Here is a 23,169-nt window from a genome sequence, read left to right on the forward strand (position 1 = left end):
CAAAATAATTTACATTGTGTCTAACTAGCATTGATCAAAATGAGACTAAAAAAATAAACAATGTGCACCAGCCAGAAGATGACAGTAATTAAATAAAGTCCCATGACTAAACATGATTGTGTATGTATGTTTAATACACCGGGCTCTCAGACTCCTAAAATGAATGAACTCCCTAATGAAAGCTGTCTGCTACCAGAATGACCAATGGACTTTTTGCAACAAAAGAGTCAAACCAGTTTTCAATTAAGATTCAAAGAGCCAGTCCTGATGAGCAAGGAAGTCATAAATGATTTATGGGTGCTCTACTCTCATGTAATGTTCCATCTATTATTCTACTTTAACCCACTCGCATGCTTTTTAATTCATGAAAAATTAATGCTGAGACTATTTTATAAAGATTACACTCACTTTGAAGGTTGCTATTCCAGGAAGCATATTCTAAAACTAAGAGTGCAATATTTACAAATTTAGCAAGCAATTCCTAAAATACCCAATTAAATTTTCATAGTTTTTTTTTGTTTAATTGACATCCTTTTGACCCCAATGCATCTAATGACCCAATAGCTATCATTTCTTCGTGCTTCATAAAAGGGCGAAATATTTCTCACCTTCTTTTGTATCGTCTTCCTCCCTTCCTAGTGAGAGGACTCAGGACTAAGTCACATGTTGCAAATGCTCTGTGCTTAAAACTGTTGAGTCCCAATTCTGCTCAGAATGTCTTGCTGGAAAATTGTAGTACCCAAAGCTGTGAGAGCTCTTGGTTTCCTTTGACCTTCCCTTTGGCCACGCCATTCCACAACCCCGTCTTCATTAAATCTCACTGTCAAGCTAGGATCCTGGGTTAAGGCTGCTCCAGGCAAGTGTTCTAATGATAAGGGACAAGATACCTTCACTGAAATTAAAGGCAGAGAAGAAAAGTTGTAAGCATTCAAAAGGGAATTTCTTAGCCATCCCAAAATAGCCAAGCCACATGTAAATCATACTGGCCGCTGAAAAATCAGGAACTGAGATTCTCCTCTATCTCCCAGTGACTGCATTATTTGTAATATTTTGCATGTGGCCAGACTGGGAGCCAACCCCTAATCTCTAGTATGATCCACTTGCTCAAGCAACCACTGCTTTAGACAAACTTTATCTTGGTTTGAATTCTCAAAAGGAAAAAAAAAGAAAGAAAACCTAAAGGGTTAGGCTTCTAACTTGGGAGGGCTCTTTGCAACAGGCCATGTGATAGGTTCCTGGTCAGCTAAGGACAAGGGTGCCTTTGCCTTAGGAATCTTTCTGTGGTCCCATCACCTGTGGCCAGGAACAACAGGGTCACATGATTAAGAGCCTTTCCAGGGCCTGGGGGAAGGCAGGCACTGACTGACCTTATCTCTATCCAGATTGCAATTGCTATCTCATTCAAAGATGCCACATCCATTCATAACTAAGTTCTCATAATTAGCTATCATTATCAACATCAGTATCCTCATCTATTTATTCATCCAATAAATATTTATTAGTCACCCACTATATGCCAGCCATTTCCTGAGACTGTGGAGAAAAAGATGATGAAAGTCTTCATTTGGAATATAGTAGATTCTAAATTTTAAGGAACTGGTTGGCTTGTAAGACAGTCCTAGGAAGAGGGAAAGTACAGTCACTTTCCCAATGACAGGTAGAAAATTTTGTGTCCAGTGTAATGGGAGGAAAACAAAAATGATGATTAGGAAAGCTTGGGCCAGGCTCAAAGGCTGAAAAACTAATACCCAAAGAGAAGGGCCAGCCAATCTGAGATGTCAGGACAAGGCTAAATGCCAGGCTTGTTCTCTGCTCTGCTGGGACACCTAGGGATTACCAAGCTTTTCTAGCAAACAGAGTTACTGTCTCTGCCCAAATTACCCGAACGAACATTCCCTAATGTGCATGCTAATGCGGTGGATTTAGAATCACTGTAAACTTGGATGCTTGAACAAAAGGGTCCAAACAGTTAAAATAAGTGAGTGAAACAGGCCAGGTATAATTCATCATCAGACAATGGCAGGGCCTAAAGTGAATGGAAGAGCATCTATTCAGTCTAAAGGTGGAAGCTATTATGCAGCCATTTGAAAACATGCTACTGAGGTGGTTGATCTCCCGGATTTTAAAGAAATACTTAAAATGCACACTTTTTTTTGTATAAAATTCCTAACTTGAGAAAAAAATGCACTGAGGGCTATTCAAACTATATCTGGGGCTGCATCCAGCTTCAGGTCTACCAAACTGAAAACTGTGTTTGACATTGTGGAACACAAATCCACCTTGCCAGCCACACTCTGGCCAAAAAGAGAACTCAAATGCTACATCCCTGGAGATGCTAGAGCAGCCCTGAGCTGCCCCAAGTGGAGTGTCATTACCAATGGAGAAATCACCAGGGTCAGAGGCTGGTAGGCTGAATAATAGGCCTCCCAAAGATGTCCACATCTTAGCCCTATGAATGTGACTTTACTTGGCAAAAGGTACTTTGCAGGTAAGACTGAATATCTTGAGATGGGAAATTATTATGGATTTTCCAGGTGGGCCCAATGTAATCACAAGTATGCTTACAAGAGGGAGGCAAGAGAGTCAGTCAGAGAGAGGGAAGGCGATATGACGACAGGTGGATGGGTCAGGATGCCATTGGCAGAAGGCGCCCATCCTCCGAGGAACGTAGGTGGCCTCTGGAAGCTGGAAAAGCAAGGAACCAATTTCTCTGCTAGAACCTCCAAAAGGGACCAACTTTGTGGACACCTTGATTTTAGCCCCGTGGATTGACTGGGGACTTCTGACCTCCAGAATTATATGATAATAAATTTGTGTTGTTCTAAACCAGGTATTGGCTTACATTTATGGCATTTGGTTGCAGCAGCCATAGGAAACAAATACAGCAGTAGAGAACTTTCTAAAGAGTTGAGCATCCTCTTCTGGTCCAGAAATAAGGCTGTGGAAGAGTTAGAGAGGGAACTTATCACCGGACCCAGGCCATGCATTTCAGAGCCCCTGGCACCAAGAAAACCTGTTCTCTATCAGAAAGCCCTCAACTGCACAAATATTCTCTTCTTGCTAGGAGCCCAAAAGGATAACTGCCAATCAGATCCAGTCCTGACCAGATTTTTCCCAAAGCCCACAGGTGAGAGGGGATGCAAAGCTGCACAGCAGAAAGAACACTCTTTTTAAAATCAAATAAGGTGTGGTTCTGTATGACAACCTTCATGAGTCTCGATATCATTATCTGTAAAAGGAGAATAATAATAATAATATCACATAGACTTGTGAGATAGAGGGATGAAAAGCTCTACCATTGTGCCTTATGAATAGTGGGAGCCCAATACAGGGTAGAAATTGTTGTTTTTGTTATTCCCTTACTTAGACCCTATATTCAATTACATTCATCATTATCATAAGATAAAATTTTCAAAATATCCTCAGTAAATTAGCAGCTCAGTGGGAACAACAGTGAATATCTGTAAGTGTGATCTTCATGCCCTGTTCCCTTAAACACAGTGGGGAACAAATGCTTCTGACACTATGAAAATGTTGTATTTACAATACAACCTGCTGTTACCAAAATGTCAGAAGAAGGAGAAGCTTCTAGAAAAGCCCACTGTCCTTAAGCCATCCTGGCAATCATCATGTCCAAAATGCACACTGTGTTACGAATGCTTATTAAAGATAGGCTTAATTATTGCTTCCAGCTGCTTCTGGCCATCAGCAGCCTTCAGGCTTTGCAAAGAAGCACAGTGACATTTTCAACAAGGTTTTCAGGGTATTATTGTGTTAACTGAGCAGAGATATGTGCAACAGCATGAATTCACAAAATTGTCCTGAAAAAACAGTCAAAGGACATGAACAAATTTTAGGACAGATCAAAAATACAACCCACAGTTGGGATAAAGAGGACTAGTAGACTCTCAAATCCAAAACCGAGGTCACAAACTCAACATTTGATTTCAGGAGTCAGGCAGGAAACCCGAGGAGTAAAGGTGAGGGCTCTGCTGGTGGTAGGATCTGGGCAGACTGGGTTGTAGGCCCTGCTTGAAGGCATTCAGCTTGGATCTCCTTTAACCCAACAGACTCATCTGTAGGCTGACTTCAGCTTGCAGACTGTGGGCATGTGACCCCTCTGGCTGATGCATGCTTTTCCAAAAAAATCCAGCAGCCACAAACTCAGCCTAAGGGAAAAGTAGAATATAGGAGCTGTTTGTCTTCAGAGTCATCTCTACATCAAATCACCATCACCCCAACTCCCACCTCTGAGGTGTCCATACTCTGAACTCTGACTGCTCGGATTCCCCCCAGGGCCCTGGCCTGACTTGGCTCTGCTTAGAGAATATTCCATGCCTAGATCACTCTTTCTCTTTGTGGTAAAAGTTATCTATCTGAAGACTCATCCATTCCCTTCAGACAAGCTCAGGATCTAGCTATAGCCCCCATGTATAGTCATACACATTATAATGCCAGTATCAATAAAGTATGCTATACAAATAAATCCTTTGTGGCATTATCTAGAAAAATTAATATGGGGACTCTCAGTACCTGAGTATGGCTGATATCAAGACTTTTTCATCCCAGATTTTGTGAAAATTCGGTGCTATTATTAAGTTGATTTTTACTGGTGGAAGTTTAGGCTGACACAAGCCTCTAGAGTATGTATTTTTGAGCAGGGATCTCTTGTCACCTCAGATCACACCTGGCTTCATTTCCATAAGGAATAATGGTCAGTGGAGAGGCTGGAAGGTAACAATACTGGCTTTCAGAGTAGCCCTTTGGAGCACATTTTTAAAAAGATAGACTTCATATTTCTGAACAAAATGCTATAGAAATAAATTCAGAATCTTGTTTTTTAACACTGCATTCATATAGATTTTTCATAAAGAATATGAACAGAATTGATTGGAGGGATATTTAACTTTTTAAAGTTCATTTTATTTCCTTAACAGTCATTTAAAACATGGATATAAACAGAACTTATGTTCAGATATAGCTTTCATTTTATGTTTGTAAAATGAGTTACTCTTACTTTTATAGAAGAAAATATAAAGGCATATAAAATAGACTTCATGAAGACAGGTGTGTTCAGTGCATAGACATTGGAAGGGGTCTGCCTGAGTTCAAAGCCTGGCTCCAGAGCCAAGCCAGCCTGTGACATATTGCCTATCTTAAACAGTCTTTCAAAGCAAGGATGGCAGAAATATCCTAATGCCTATCAAGTCAACTATCCCATTCTTTTTTGGGTAGAGGTGTGACAATGCATATCTTTAAGGAGATGAGTTTGTAGAGGGCCAGTTCAGACAGTAACTCAGTAAGTGGTGGTTATTATAATCCAACCAGACACTAGTGATGTTCCTACTCAAAGAAATATGAGGCTGAACTTTAAAACAATTTTGTGATACCTGATGTTTGTGTATAACAAATATTTCAGTGTTTTCGTATACATTGATTCATCTGGTCCTCGCTAAAATCCTTCTGAGGAAAATGGGGCAGATCTTAATATCCTAATTTTTCATGAGAAAAAATTGAAATTCAGATGATCCAACTCAAGATCTGTTGATTCTTAATGAGCTTGCAGTCTCAAGCAAACCACCTTGTACCTCTGCGCTTATCAGCAAAATCAGTGGGTTAGACAGGCCGTGAGTCAGACCACTTCCTCTTCCAGAACTTGCACACATTTGGAGACCAAGCAGTTGGAACAAGCCAGGCTTCACTGTGTGGTGAATGATAAGGCTGCCAACTGTCCAGGATTTGGAACTGAGTTTGAGATTCACTCCCTCTTATCAGTGCCCAGGCATGATGGAGTCCTGAGAGAACTCCTGCCTGTCAAAATGCCTGGGAAACCTGGCCACTTAGTGATTTCACTTACAACGAGAAACAAAACAATGGCACAGGAGTCACAATTCTTAAACTCATTTCACTGGACTATTTTCACCTTGAAATGAAGTTGGATGCGAGGCCCAGCCCTAAACAGAAGTCAGCTTTATTGACTTGAAAGTCAAAGCAAAAGGAATTTAAATGATGGATGAAAAGTTTTAAGAGAGCTGAAGGATTTTCTCACTATGCATGAAATCTGTGGAACCAAAATACCTGGGACCCTTTGGTAAAGGCTTGATTCCTTAGGAGAATGCCTGGTGTCGGGGACCACATCTACCATGCCTCCTGTCTCCTTCTGCCAACTATCTTCACCACCTTCTCCAGGCTACAATTTTACCCTAAGAATATACCAGGGATATGGTCAGCAGTAGGGAGAAAAGAAAAGAAAATTCCTAGATGTGCCAGCATTTACGGTACTATACAGACCAGCGTCTTTGTAAATTTCAGTTACGTGGTGGCAGGATATAGGGAGAGTGAGTGACAAACATAAAATTTGTCATTAAATAATCTGTCATTAAATAATTTGTCGATATGTCATGATGAAGGTGGTCAGCCTTTTCTAAGCTGGTAATTTGAGGGTGCAAATATTTCTTGTTATGTGAAGTGGGTTCCCAGGCTATTAATACTCCAAATAGGCTGACACTGGTGTTCAATGGTTTTAAATAACAGAACCCAAGCCTTTTAACTGCCTCTTATGAGCTATAGGCACATTTTGGAAAGCAGATTTTCTTTAAGAATGGAATGATCACTGAAATATCAAACTGAAAGAGTAAATGGTATTCTTTGGGCCGGTATTGAGTTCTACTGATTGATGTTTAAATGTTTTGAACAGATACAGTCTTCAAATTTTAAAGTCTGAACTTTTCAAACACAGAAGAGACAGCCACGTATGCAGAGTGGAGGTGGGGCTCAGGAGGCCACAGGAGTCAGGCACACGTACTGAGACTGAGCTATGCAGACAGGAGTCAGGAAACTCCCAAAGGAAATAGACTGCACAATGCAGTAACAGCAGACAACTGATCTGGAGTCACTCAGAAAGGGTAACTTACTCCTGGTAGCTGCTTTAAGAGACTAGAAGTAATACTGAGATATAAATTTACACCTATTGGTCACAAAAATAGAGTGAGAATACTATTGATGAAGGGGGTGAAGTGTGGGCTATGTTAGTACTTCCTGATAGAAATGCAAAATACTATTGTCTTTTGGGAACCCAATCCAGCTATATATTGCTTCAACCTAGCAATCTCACTTTTGGGAATCTATTCCTTAGAAATAAAAACACTAGCATGTAACAGCATATGTACAAAGATGTCCTTATAACATTATTCATAGGGCCCAAAATAAGGGAGGAAACATTGTGAATTATTATTAATAGAGAAATGGTTGATTAAATTATGCAATAACCACATGAAGTAGTATACACCATTAAAAAGAATCAGTCATGGAACAGAATAGAGAGCCCAGATATAAACCTGCACATACATGGCCAATTAATATATGACAAAGGAGTCATGGACATACAATGGAGAAATGATAGCCTCTTCAACAACTGGTGTTGGCAAAACTGGACAGCTACATATAAGAGAATGAAACTGGATCATTGTCTAACCCCATACACAAAAGCAAACTCAAAATGAATCAAAGACCTGGATGTAAGTCATGAAACTATGAAACTCATAGAAGAAAACATAGGCAAAATCTCTTGAATATAAACATGAGCAACTTTTTCGTGAACATACCTCCTCAGGCAAGGGAAACAAAAGCAAAAATGAACAAATGGAACTACATCAAGCTAAAAAGCTTCTGTACAGCAAAGGATACCAACAGTAGAACAAAAAGGCATCCTACAGTACGGAAGAATATATTTGTAAATGACACATCTGATAAGGGGTTAACATCTAAAACATATAAAGAACTAACATGCCTCAACACCCAAAAAGCAAATAAACTGATTAAAAAATGGGCAGAGGGCCTGAAAAGACACTTCTCCAAAGAAGAAATTCAGATGGCCACAGGCATATGTAATGATGCTCCACATCACTAATTATTAGGGAATGCAAATTAAAACCACCACAATGAGATATCACCTCACACCACTATGGCCAACATCAAAAAGACAAGGAAAAACAAATGCTGGCAAGGATACAGAGAAAGGGGGACTCTCCAACACTGCTGGTGGGAATGTAAATTAGTTCAACCATTGTGGAAAGCAATATGATGTTCCTCAAAAATTTAAAAATAGAAATACCATTTGACCCAGGAACTCCACTCCTAGGAATTTACCCAAAGAAAATAATATCCCGGATTCAAAAAGAAACATGAAGCCCTATGTTTATTGCAGCACTATTTACAATAGCCAAGACATGGAAGCAACCTAAGTATCTATCAGTAGATGGATGGATAAAGATGTGGTACATATACACAATGGAATATTATTTAGCTGTAAGAAGAAAACAAGTCTTACCAATTGCAACAACATGGATGGAGCTAGAGGGTATTATGTTCAGTAAATAAGCCAGGAGGCTAAAGACAAGTACCATATGATTTCACTCATTTGTGGAATATAACAACTAAGCAAAACTGAAGGAACGAAACAGCAGCAGACTCACAGACTCCAAGAAGAGACTAGCGGTTACCAAAGGGGAGGGAATGGGCCATTATGATTAGCACACATAATGTAGGGGGCACTGGGAGAAGAAAAGTAGTGACTCTTTAGCACCTTACTACGCTGATGGACAGTGACTGTAATGGGATATGTGGTGGGGACTTGATAATAGGGGGGTATATAGTAACCACAATGTTGCTCATGTGAAACCTTCATAAGATTGTATGTCAATGATACCTTAAAAAACAAAAAGAATCAGTCATGATCATTGATTAGAAAGTTTTCCTTGAGGTATCACTGGGAAGGGAAGGGAAGGGGAAAAAAAGGAGAGAATTGTCTATAATATATGCCATTTTTGTGGAAGACAAACTGACAAAAATCCCAGCAGAGGTTTATGTATGTCTTATCTGTACACATTTGTGTGTGACTGTGTATGTGTGTGTGTGGGGGGGGGATTACATCAGCATGAAGAAAATAAACAGTAGGATACATTAAGTATTAAGTATAAACAGTAAGAACATAGGGTTTGTAGTGTAAATGACCAGGAGACTAGGGGGGTTCAACAGAAGATGAAGTGGATGAAGGGGAGGAAGAAAGAGGAAGGGAACCACAAAGAAAATTAAACAAAAATGGTTTCAATAAACAAAGAATGGTTTCTCACTTACATAGAACTATACATGCACGAGTTCATCTATGTATAAACTAGAGAAACACAAATAGAGAGTTAAATCTGCCTTGTAAAACTGACCACAATATACTGTGAAGTAGAAAAGACAATCACAAAAGGTTGCTTTTAAAAGGAGGCAAATATAAACATTCTGAGCACAAAACAATTAAGAATTTGTAAGGCAAAATTTGTATAGAAAAGAGAAATGTCAGCATAAGAAGTACATGCTGCCCATTTGGCAGACAAAGGGATGGTGAAGATAATGTGATATACAAGTTATGAATAAGCAATTATATGGGAGGACATTCACATAACCAGTACACATGAGAGATACTTTGTCTTTTACACCATCATGGAAATGCAAATGCAAGCAATAATGAGATATAATTTTTACTCCCCTTGTCAGCAAAAATTAAAAAGAACAACTACCAACTGTTGCTGGAGAGACTTTGAGTCAGTTAGGTACCTTTACCCATTACTGGTGGAAGGGTAAATTGCTACAACATTTGAGAAAAGAATAGTTTGGTAATATAGTAGTTAAAATACTCAGGATAAATAATCTCTCTTTTGAAAATCTCTTATTCATACATATTAATATGTCAATGAAACATGTATTTTGTGCATATTACATATATGCATATATGTATACATGTTATATGTATACATACATACATATATATGTTTTTCTTTCTCTAAGAGTATATATAAAAGATACCTATTACAGCAATTTTGTTGTGGCACACACACAAATAAAGAAAACTACAAACAACCTGGATGTACACTGAACATGAGGAAGAGTTTAAGAAACTATGGTATATGCAAACTTGAAAATTATGCAGTTATTTAAAAGAAATAAATTTATATCTAAAGACTGTGCAGTATATCTATGATCTATTATTAAGAAGAGCAAGTTGCAGAGTGTGAATTTTTAAAATAATAAAAATATTATGTATGTATTTAAAATAGAGAAATGTGTAATATAAATTAAAAACATTTACATCCCTGTGTAATTATAAAGGTCTGCTACAATTTCCTATGGTATATTTATGTGCGTGGAATCCTTATTACCTGATCTTCCCTAATAAATCTGGGCATAAATTATTAGGTTATTGATAAAGTATTAGGTTACCAATAATTAATATTTGGATTAATAATACATTCTTTTACGTAAAAAGAGTTGTGTCTGGGGACAAGTGACAAGAGGTGAACACAGAGCAGGTGTTAGCACATTCTGATTGTTGGAAAAGATGGTTTGGCTTTCGGCAGATCCCAGCAGCAGGTAGGAGTGTCACAGAAGGTGGCCCATGGCAACATGAAAAGCTACCAGCAGGTAGAGGCTGTGGGATCTGAGTCCAAAGACAAAACTAGTAATAAGACAGGTCTCCAGGTACAGAGGAGCTGCAGAGCTGACTGGGTTGGTGGAACAAAGTAGACACTCAAGAGAAGACAGTGTCAAGAACCAGATAATTAGCAATGGAAAGCAAGCAGGGTTTTAGGTCTACCACATGCGGCTGCATGAGTTGTATGATGCACAGCTCCAGGGGCTGCTGTTGGCTTGTACGGTGTGAAGGGTACCTGCTAGATTTGTAGAGGCAAGAAGCCCATTACAATACTGAATTTTACCCTAAAACCAGAGTAGATCAGCAACAAAAATGACAATCTTGCTGATTATCATTGTCACCACCACCGCCACCACAATTGTGCCAGCGGGCATTATGACGTGTTATGCTTTACAGAAAACATTCACTGACCCGGTAAGAACTGAAGAAGGTGGCCAGGTCAGGTGTTATAATTACCACTAAAATGAGAAGTGTTCCTTGACTTGCCCCAAATCTCAAAGGTATTGTCAGAACAGACGTGAGAATCCAGGATGTCTCCTAAAACTATTCTGTTCGCACTGCCTTAAACTGCTCACGGGGAAGAAAGATTGGTGTCTGACATTGGGATTGGGCTGAGGTTGGGGATGGCTGAGCAGTGAGCCAAACATATTATTATACAAATTGTAATCCTTTCATAGGAGCTATATTTTATTCTTTTTTTCAAATCCAATGGTAAACAAATTTTCCCTAGTAAGGGGATTTCCTGCTGGGTCACATTCAGATTCAACTTGTTCACACTGATTACTTTTTTGTTGTAGGGACTATTTGTTTAGACAGAACTTGTTACCAAAAGGATTTAAGACAGCTTACAAAGAACACATATTATACAAAATAAAATTGAATAAAAAGTAAGGAAATAAGGAAATTAAATTAGAAGGAAAATGAATGAAGAAAACATCCAGCCAAGAATGAAGTTAGTTCAGAAAATAAATAAAACACTCAATAAAGTTCTCCATATTTGCTAGAGATAGACCACAAATTTGGCTCTCAGCTTTTTAACAGGCAAGAGAAAGAGGGAAATATGATTCAGAGCATTTAAAATATATAATTATAAACCAACCAGTGGCTCAGGAGAAATACAAGTATTCTTGGTATTAAGACTAGAAAGATACATTTTTCCATTGTTCCATATAATGCTAATAGTAGCAGCTAATTTTTATAAGGATCTTATTATGTGTCAGGCATGATACTAAGTGCTTTGAATGCTTTGTCTCATTCGATTCCCACAACCATTCCATAGGTTGGGTATTATTAGTATCAGTTTCTTACAAATAAAGAAACTGAAGAACAGAGATGTTAAGTCACTAAAGGAAACATAATTGGTAAGCACCTAATATGGGATTCCAACATAGTTCTGCTGACTCCAAAGTTATTCTTCCACCACAGGGCTTCCATTTAGGAGGTACACATTGATTCAATCCCTAAGTATCCCTGAATATCTAATCAAATCCCTCAGTATCCAAAATGATGTCGTCCCCACCACTTTCTCCCTGCCACAGAACTGTTTTGTTTTCTTCATTGCTTCATTACTTACCACCATCTGAAATTATCATGTTCAATTATTTACTTCATTGTCTTTCTCCTATTAGAATATGCCTGAAATAACTGCAATGATTTTTATCTTGTCACTTTTGTATCCCCACCGTCTGCTTTATTACCTAAGACATAGAAGCACTCAATAATATTTTTGCATAAATGAATGTTTCAAGGAGCAAGGATTAGGTGTACATTTAAAACTGTTGCCTGTCTGAGAATCAAGTTGCCCCTACTTACACTTAGTTCTTTATAGTTATTGCTTACATATTCTCCAGTCTCCATGACTTAACTATACTAGTTACTCACCAAAAATGCATTGTTTCCTATAACTCAGCTATTTTTCATAATTCAGCTTGGCATAGAGTGATTTTAGTCATTTGATCTTATAATTTAAAAATTTTTAGTTAAGACACCATTGCTTGTCATGCATGAAGAATTTTTCTTTTACTCATTTACCCATTGAACAATGCTAATTTTTGAAAGCTTACAAAGAATTTGCCTGGTAGCCTGTTTAGTATATACTTTGCTATTTGCTGCCCTATATTTCCTATTTAAAAAACAGGCCAGTTCTAAAAAAGAGAAAGAAAGCAACGTAATGGCTTAACACACAAAGAACTGATGAAGAAAAATTCTTAAATGGCCTAAATTAAGCAACAAAAGGGCTGGAGAAGGAGAGAGAGACAAAAGGGAGAATAGTCAGTCAAAGCCATGGGCCAGTAGCTCACCAGAAACTCCACATTCCTGGATGAAATTATTTCAACAATCATCTAGAAATGGAAAATGGAAGTTCCATGGCCAGGATCCTCACCTGATACCCACTGTGTACGTGTAATGAGGCAATACTTAGCCTACTGCACAGGCACATACTTGCATACCCATTGGCAATGAGCTATTATGACCGATATTGCTTTTAGAAGAGTTCCACCCGGTACTAAAAGCAGAGGGAAGCAGGAGAAGGGAGCCTAGAGAAGAGAGCAGGTGAGCAGGAGAGCGGAGGAGATGCGGGGCTGGGGCAGAGAGAAGGAGGTAGACAGGAGTCTGCCACTTGACCTACTATCATGAGAATAAAGCTTGGTATGAGCCCCTTTTTATTCCCAATGTTCCATTATCATTACTCAGTTTCACTGAATCCACAGTGAACTTGCCTGGAGCTGGGAACCCACTCCTGCCTGAAAAAAAAAAAGGAAAAAGGCTGACCTCCTGGAAGGGGCACTTTAGTGGGCTGCCCCTATGTATGGGGAGACACCCAGGTATCCTGCAGTGGGCATATGGGCTGAGGTGGCTTGCCTGCTAGAGGAGTGGGCCCCTCCCCAGGACTGGGAAGAGGTGGAGGTGATGCCTGAGGCAGTAGAGGAGTCCCTCTGCAAAACAGGGAATCCCTTAAAGAAACAATGTGCCTGCGAGGCAGCAGGACCGTGGGTTTGCTATTTCTCACAGTATTAAGAAAGGCTATAAGGGGGAAGGACATACTCCCATCCTGTGAGATGCACAAGAATATGAGCCCCTTTATACCCTCGACTTTATGTTGTCATTTTTCTGTCTCGGTGAATCCAGAGTTAACTTGCCTGGAGCTGGGAACCCCCTCTGACCCAGAGCTACAGAGGGCAAACAAACCTCACAAACACAGCTCTTCTAGCAATCTTGGAAATTGAGAACATTTGGTCTATCCCTCAAAAGTGGGCCTTTTTCTTTTTTCTTTGAATTTATCTATCACTTAGTGTTTCAGTGAAGACTAAATCATGTGAAAATGTAGGCTAAATTGAAAGACATATAAAGTTGATTATGTCCTCTTATTTTTCTAGACTCAAATGGTCCAAATAAGGCAGACAGGTAAGAAAAGAATCAACTTGGGAAATGAATAATGGATGTATTATACTTTCATACTTCAAAAACAAAATTTGGAGAAGGTTTACAGTACAAGATAATGACTAATCTTCCTTATGAAAAGACAAAGATAAATGGCTAAGATGATATAATACTGGGAGTTTTAAATAGAAACAATACTTTGGTTTTCATCCACAGTTCCTGGCACATAGCTCCTAAAATCCTTGTAGCTTCTGACCTAAGGCATTTTTTGTTATGCTATTTAGCATTGTTCACAGTTCCTCAAATAACTCCAGAGCCATAAAGGTGAAATGGGTGTCTTTCATTATTCATAACAGGCCCTCTCAATCACACCCGAGTTTATGTTAATAAGTGACTTTTGGACACTCCCTGAGGATGGAGGCAGGTTCCAGGAGAGAACTTTCAGTCCCACCACTCCCGACTCTGGGGTGGGGAGAGGAGCTGAAAGTTGAATAACTACTAATGGCCCCTGATTTAATCAGCTATACCCATGTAATGAAGCATCCATAAAAACCCATGAGAACAGGTTCAGAGAACTTCAGGCTGTTCTCTGAAGGTGAACTTGCAACCAGAGAGGGCATGGAAGTTCCTCACCCCTTCCCAAAGACCTTGCCCTATGCATCTGTTATTTCCCTGTTCTGAAGATACATCCTTATATAATAAACTGCTAATCTAGTAAGTAAAATAATCTGGTGCTATCTCTAGATAGATAGTATTGGACCTGAATTAAATTGTAGGATACCTACCTGGTGTCACAGAATTGCTTGGTGTGGGAAACCTGCCCCTTTTTCATATTTGGTGGCCAAAAACATCATAAATAAAGTATTGAGAGTCATAGAGAGGAAAAACACAGGAGGAACATTTTGGTATTAGAAGTAGGATTTGCTAGCACAGTCTAGACTCATGGAAACATGTGATTTAGGAAAAGAAAGGATGAAAGTGCAGGAGATAAACAACCTTCGGTTGCTGGGTGGCCATATGGTCACTCATGGTATGAAGCAGCAGCATGCTAAGCTCAGTTACTAAAGGTAAAAGTTACCGATGAGTAAGCATCATAACTTTGCCCAGAGAGAGAACCTTCCAGAGACTTTAAGCTCCTGTGTTTCCTAAAACAAGAGAAAGGAACAAATTGTTTCTGCCATCTGAGTTACAAGGATCATGCTGAGAGAACTGAGGCATTTGCTAAATAGTGCCAGTCCCATCTGCACGGGCAGGGCCAGAGGCCCAGAAAGCCTGATCTAATTATCCATTAGCAGTTAGATTTTCAAGTAAAGCATTATATAGTTAAAAAAAGAAAAACAAAGCATTATTTATAGGTATCTATGATTAGACAGAACTAGAGAAAGAAAGAAAGAAAGAAAGAAAGAAAGAAAGAAAGAGGGAGAGAGAGAGAGAGAGAGAGAGGAGAGAGAGAGAGAGAGAGAAAGAAAGAAAGAAAGAAAGAAAGAAAGAAAGAAAGAAAGAAAGAAAGAAAGAGAGAAAGGAAGGAAGGAAGGAAGGAAGGAAGGAAGGAAGGAAGGAAGGAAGGAAGGAAGGAAGGAAGGAGGGAGGGAGGGAGGGAAGGAAGGAGGGAGGGAGGGAGGAAGGAGGGAGGGAGGGAGGGAGGAAGGAAGGAAGGGGGCACATTCACAGAGGGTACAAGAGAACAAACAGTTCTTAACAAGTGAAAAACCAGACAGCAATTTTTTAGGGAGACACATGATGACTAAATATTGGCTCCAAAGAAAAGATACCCTCTTTATTTATATGCAGACTACATTTGTTTTTACATGATTGTGGAAATTCTTGATTAAAAAGAGTTTTAAGGATCCAACATAGAGAAATACAGCACTTTACATCTTCCTCTGTGAAAAGTTCTGAAATAGAACATTTTATGGTCATAACAGAAGATCCTTTCTTTTTTTGTTTTGATAACTTCTTTGGCTGCCTTAAATAATTCCCTTGCTTTAGATTTAAGGCCTATGGAATATACACAGTTTGGCCAAGTGGGAAAAAAAAAGACAAGCCAATCCCATATTATAATTATATATAGAGTTCATAAAGAAGGTAGTTTTCCTAAAGAAAAGCTCTCTAAATTCTCTCAACAACATTAATTAGGCAGTTGCAATGAAAAGAACACCATGTTTGATACATTCAACATGTATTTTCCTCTCAGAATTAGTGGCTTAAATCATTGAATGTGTTTGGGGAATATAAGTCAATACCTAAAACTACAAAATCTATTTTACAATGGGATTTTTAGAAGCTTCTAAATATGCTTTATACAATGACATATACAGTTGTCCATAATATAAGCTTAGTGAAAAAAAAAAAACTACAAAACCTCATGTATGTAGATTCCATATTTTTGTAAAAAAAAATCTATACCTTTATATATGGAAGACTACATAGATACATACATCAGGGTGAGATTGTTATTAAAGGGTTAAGGATTATTTTTATTTCCTTGTTTTTCTTCTCTACATTTCTAAATATTCTGCAACTATGAAAGTACATTCCTTTTGGAGTCAAAACAAAAATATTGCATCCTGTGTCCAGTTAGTATGGCAATCAATTAAATCAGTTCTTTTAAGATTTCAGTCATCCTAATGTTGAATTTAAATGATCTAAAACAAGCAGATGTACTAAGTAGTCATGTGTCGAAACTTCATGTAGAGATTGCCTAAGCTTGACCTCTAGCATTTCCAGAATGTGTTTCAGCATCCTCCTTGCCGCCTTAGCAGCTAGAAATGGAGAAAAGCAACAGATGGTGACAGTTAATGACTGTCAGGATGCCAAGTTCAAGAATGGAATTTCTACTTCAAGACTATTTTGCAGCAGTAGAGAATCTGAATACAAAGCTTTCCAAAATACAGATGTTAGGGATAAAAAGGAAGGTGATCATATAATAATAGATCTTATAATTTAAAATGAAGTATTTAGATTACAAGTTGAGAAAAGAGCAAAAATTTAACCAAATTTCTTAAGTAGATGACAGCATTTTTTTCTCTAAGCTTTCTTTTTTTCTTTTATTAAGGTATTATTGATATACACTCTTAACAAGGTTTCAGATGAAAAAACAATGTGGTTACTACATTTACCCATATTATCGAGTACTCCATTGCAGTCACTGTCCATCAGTGTAGTAAGATGCCACAGATTTACTGTTTGCCTTCTCTGTGCTACACTGTCTTCCCTGTGACCCCTCTCACCATGTGTACTAATCATAATACCCCTCAATCCCTTTCTCCCTCCCTCCCCACCTGCCCTCTACCACCCCTCCCCTTTGGTTACCACTAGTTCCTTCTTGGAGTCTGTAGTTTGGTGCTGTTTTGTTCCTTCAGTTTTGCTTTATTGTTATACTCCACAAATGAGGAAAATCATTTGGCACTTGTCTTTCTCCATCTCTAGGCTTTATTAAAGATAAAATTGACTTTGACACTATAATTCATTTTTTGTCATTATCTGTAGAATGGCCATCATGGATCTTTTACCTTTTATCCTCTGGCTCCAAGAATAACATCTAGCAACCAATGAGTACATTTTCAGAGGATGAAAATTAACATTAACATTAGCTTAAATAACATGTAATTCATAAAGTTAAGTATTTTCTGTTGCAATTTTCTGTTACAATATCTTCCCAAAGCAAACCAAATGATTCATTGTAAAATTTTAAATGTTTGTTTTAAAGTCAGATAAATTTGGATTTGAATTCTGCCTCTAGCACTTAGTTTTAACTGTATAACCTAGAGAAAGTTACTGATATGGGGCCTTAAGTTCTTTGTCTGTAAATTGACACCTCATGATGAGTTTGTCTTTTATTTAATGCAAGAAAGTTCTTTACTGACAGTTTCATCCCACCATATATGATGAAATTTCTGTCATACAGTTTCAACACAGTTACTTTTCCTGAAGTTCATAGATACAAGTACATAACAAGCAATGGTCTAACAGAAAGATAACCCAATTCTGCTTTGGAGATTGTGGTACCCAAATTCCACATTAGTCCCCAATGATGTCTGTCTTCTGGTATTCACGCCTTCTGTAGTCCCTTCCCCATGAGTGGGAGCTAGACCTGGGGATTAATTTCCAATGAATAGAATAAACTGGAGATGATGGTGTGTAACTCAGAGACTAGGTCATACATGGCAGTGTGGTGTCTGTTTCTTTCTTCACATGCTCTGGGGGAAACCATGTTGTGAACAGCCCTGTGGAGATGTCCATGTGTTGAGCAATTGAAGCCTCCCGCCCACAGCCGTGTGAGTGAACTTGGAAGTGAATCCTTCAGCTCAGTCATGTATTCAGACCCTAAGCTCTGGCTGACAGCTTGACTGCAGTAACCCCTGAGGCAGAATTACACAATTAACCTGCTCCCAGATTCCTGACCTTCAGAAACTCTGTGAAATAGTAAACGTTTCTAGTTTTAAGCTGCTAGACGGTGAGCTAATATGTCACACAGCAATAAATAACTAATACACAGGTAAGATCCAAAATGACAAAGTTTGTAGGGTCCACAGACAAAAATGCCATTTTCAAGGCAGATGGAAGTTTCTCAATAGAATTACATTTATTTGAAAATCAAGGAAAAGAATTACACATCTGATTGTTTTAGCAAATGCACTACCATTCTAGAACATGGCAGAGATTTTTCTCCCAGACTTTGATGCTCATTCCCTCTAGGAACTCAGGACAAGTGTCCCAGGACTGTATTGGAAGACATCCAAGTCACAGCCTGAATCACAATAGGCTTGTATCTGACATCCATCCACTCAGCATTTTGGACTTGGTACTTACTATTCGACCCTGAAAGCCCTTGACACATAATGATTCATTATTTTCCCAAAGCCTGCATCTGAATCACACTTTCTATGTGTGCCCACCACAAGCAAGTCACTTAAGTCAAGAATGAGCCTATGCACCTGCTTCCCCTATAGCTCGACACAGACTTCTTATTCCCCACCAAAGAAGCAGCCACCATCAAGTATTGAGGCTACAGTGGTTTTCACATATTTGAGACATTCTTGGGACATAATATTATGGGTCCAACAGACAGTATTAAATTATAGTCCTTCTCATTGTCAAACAGTCTGGGTGTTAGGGCACAGCCCAGGCACCTTAATTTTCTCCTGTGTCAGTAAATTTGCTGCTTACTTGAGCCACTGTCAGAGAGTTTAAAGTATGACTCAGTCATCCATTTTGTACAAGAATCACATTCCTGAGGCCAAGTTGTAACTCCTCATATCCTCATTATTTCTTGAATGCGCTATTGTGTCTGAAAACTGAAGTTCAGACACTCTGCTTTAGCATCCATTTAGTTGCTACCTGGCATCTAGTCTACTTTGCTTGTTAATAGTGTCCCACTTCTTTTTCAGGTAACCTCCCTCCCATATACAGCATGTGGGTTTTAGGGATGCTCTGTGGTTGTGGGGGGGGGGAGTCAGGTGGCTTATGTTTGAGAGCATTAGCCTAACTTTATCACCTAACTACAAGTTGTTCAAGGACGAAGTGAGTAATTAAAGTGAAATTGCTCTAGTCATACAGATGCCCAGGATATTATTGACAGTTGTGGAAGAGTCCTTCTTTCCCACTGAGTGTGAACATGCAAGATGTTGAGATGAAAAAGAGTCAGTCAGAGCATGAAGCCACCCCAGAAGCAGCAGAGCTGGGAGATGGATCCTGGTCAATTATTTGAGTCCTTGATCAAATCATACCTAAAGTTGGCACTACTAGAAAAGTATTGTTACTTGAGCCATGACATTTTCTGTACTTGGGACTGGATTCTTATCACTTGCAACAAAAGACTCCTAACCAATAAACTTTCCCTGACATGGCAGAATTTCCACCATGGGTATACAGACTAAACCCACCTTTTGAGACATCCACTACACAAATACAAACTTACGATGAGACTGTTCTATTGAAAAAGTGCCAACAATTGTTTACCCACATCACACAAAACAATAAATGCTACAAAATTTATTTACTGTGGCAAAGTAATGAGAAGGCTGGACTTTCAAAGCCCTTCAAATCTTATCTAGGAATTATCTCTTTACCTGTAGGATGAAACTCAAACACTGGTCAACAGAGACCCAAGCTGAGGTGAAGCATAAATCAGACCTCAAGATGTAACTGAAACTCACAATTATCCAAACTTTTGGCCTTAATAGTCTTTTAAATCAATCATCTGATAAAAATATTTGCAAAGGATGTTTTGTGTCAAAAACAAGAGAATGACTGTTGTATGCTTGTCTGGGTAAGTAGGAAAAGAAACTTAGGATCGTAGAATCTTATACAGACCTTCTCAGGTCCTGGAAACTCCCCATCATCTTCTCATGTGTTGAAGTCTTCCTGCTGCCCCCAAAATTGCCACTATGTTCTCTCCTCCCTCCCTCCTTCCCACCTTCCCTGCTTCCTTCCTGTCTCCTATCCCCTTTCATTTCTCATTTTCCTCTTCTTCCTACCATCCTTTCTTCCCCTCCTTTTCTTCCTTTTATTTTCCTTCCCGCCAGTCCATTCTGTGGAATAAGCCGTTAATCCCCCATCCTTCATATTGCAAAATCTTCCTACTCTCAAATTTTCTCAGATTTTGCCCAGGCTAGAACATTCTTCTCTGCAACCTAGGCAGAACTTGCTGAATTGGAAAAGGCTATAGCTGCTTTTACTCCTGCTGTTTTCACTCACACCCCTGGCTTCCCTCCTTCCTGACTTTATTGTCTTGTGCCTGATGTAGATCCATGGGATTTTCAGCACACATTTAGTTAAAACCTTTTTTTTTTTTTTTTTTTGGTCTCCTACCCAGCGCTGACCTTGAGCTTTGAGGACATTCATATTCCCCCTACATTGCATTTGTACAAAAGTCTTAATAACAGCTTTTTAGTTGAGCTTCTGGGCACAATTAACATTCTTTGGGATAAACATTCTAATTGTGCTGTCCTCTCCCTGGAATAAGTAAACTGCAGATTTTCTTGATTATAAAAGAAAGAAGAAAAAGGAAAAAAATTCATTTATAGACAAATGCTCTTATGAAATGTTTTGTGGAGGCAATTTAGGAATCAAGAAAGGAGGAGGAACACATGTATCTTTCATGCCCTCTGTTATATTTTTCATCTAAAAATTCATTGTCTTAATGATATTAGAAACAAGGGACAGAGAAAGAAATATAGGAAGAGCAAAAAACTGACCTCTCCTTCGCAGCTAGGAAGCCTTAAAAATTACATATGCATTTTGAAACCTGGGGGTGGTTTTTTACTCTGGCAGAAAAAAACAAAACTAAACTAGATTTTCCCTAATTCAGGAAAATGATACTCATTAACACGGCCCATTTTGGTATAAATTAAGCCACAAAATAATTATTTGGTACCCCTGCAATATTCCTCAAGCAATATAGTCTGTGTGTGTGTGTGTGCATATATATACACATACATATATATGAATACATGTGACACCTTAGCCACACAAACACACCCCAATTACTCCATCAAAGTCAGTTAGCCCCCAAAACATCTCCCTTTTATCATCTACGTTTCATTCCTAAATCTCTTTTCTGGCTAGAATGAACCTTCAAATAAGCTGATCCTTGACTGAATGGTGATCCTCTGCTTTTTGAGTTAGCTGGCATTGTTGGTTTATTTACAAATAATCCCACTTCCTGGTTTCCTTACTAACTCACCATGTGTAGACATAATGTGAATCTACCTCAGGAAACATTAGCATTAACAGTTGTTGAAGCCCCCAAAGCCATAGCCTGGTTAGACACTCCATCAGGAGGAGTTCGGGAAGGCTGACACCACACAGTTGCCTGTTGCCTCCGTGAAATCGTCACCCAAAAGCCAAAGCACAGCTTCCTTCTCTGTGAATCCCAAACCACAAATAGGCTGAAAGTGAAATGACCTGCCAGAATTCCTCATTGATGCCTTTTATCCTCCTCATTATTAAATTGGCTAGACAGGATAGGACACTACAAGACAGAAGAAACCTCTTGAACTGTAACTCACAGTGGCTTAAAGAGCTGATGGTATATGACGGTCACTAGAGAAAAATCTCTCCCTTGAGTGCTAGCATTAACACAGGCATATTCAGATATAGCGACATCATCAACATCACTTATCATCACTGAACAGACAGACTGCATGGCTTTCACCTTCAGAACATGTTATTCATGTAAATGGAGATAATGTTCAAGTATTTCAGGATGTCAAATGACCCACATATCTTCTCTTAACAAGAGCTCATCTTGTGTTCTTGATTGATGATTTTTATTGAATTACCCACATTTCCCTCCAGACATTTCCCAAGCAAAACTAGGGGCTTCATTTCATTTGTCTCCACTTCTAGATACCCCAAGTGCTGACGGGGCCATAATAAATACTTAATGTATGCTAGTTGAAAACAGCAATGAGTGGATCTTTGATTCTCAGTGCTGTGTCCTATTTAAGAAAAAGAAAAAAAGCTTGTTAAATTTAATTATGTTTGGTTCATAACAAGATTGCCAAAATATGGTTTCACTGTATTATGTTGGACTTAACAGTCAACATATTTGATTATATTTTTGGGCTGGAATGCAATCACAACCATTTAGCTGCTGATCTGTAGTTCTAATGTAGATTCTCTTGTTGTGATTTTAAACCTGAGAGGTACTATTATAAATGTCGGCACATATTTAAACTACGATACCTCCACAAATTGGGAACCTCTGGCCTAGGATATGTACCCCAAAATATAAGCAATGGGACCACTGCGTCATCTTGACTAATAAAGGGTGATGCTTGTTCAGTGTTACTAGGAATATTATCCATCAATTACTCCCAGACCATCTAATTTACTCCAGTGACCCCTTATAATACCTCCTCCCTTTCAGTGCTCTCTTCATTTCTCACGATTTGAGTTCAAGTGATCAGAAGATCTTCAGTAAGTATTATTTATTTTCATAAGCTGAGACCAAGTCCTATCTGCTTAGGACAGATTATCAAAGAAGGCAGGAGGCACAGTACAGGATATGATCTGCTACAACTACAGGCCTTCCTAAAGGAATTTTGATTTCAAATATTTATTAAGCAGCTGCTATTCACCATGTACTGTACTGTGCGTGGAGGATAAGACAAGGTTTCTTATTTCATGGGCTTTCAATGGGAAGTCCACATACAATAATCAAGTAACAAAAAAGAAGTATCAGAGAATGAGAGTGTGATGGTAAATAATCATTGGGATCCAATGGTAGCTATTCAATTAGTTGCGTTTTCTTTTTTTCCTACCAAGCATCAACCACAGAGGACAGTACCAGCATCAGTATCAAC

General features: G+C 38.7%; 1 protein-coding gene across 4 annotated transcripts in view; it reads right to left on the bottom strand.

The window, feature by feature from the left end:
* The window catches only part of PTPRR (protein tyrosine phosphatase receptor type R), a 236,929-nt gene that overhangs the window by 196,548 nt on the left and 17,212 nt on the right, over window positions 1-23,169 (bottom strand). The window lies entirely within an intron of this gene.

Source organism: Manis javanica, chromosome 10 (genome assembly GCF_040802235.1).
Source record: "Manis javanica isolate MJ-LG chromosome 10, MJ_LKY, whole genome shotgun sequence".
Taxonomy (NCBI): Eukaryota; Metazoa; Chordata; class Mammalia; order Pholidota; family Manidae; genus Manis; species Manis javanica.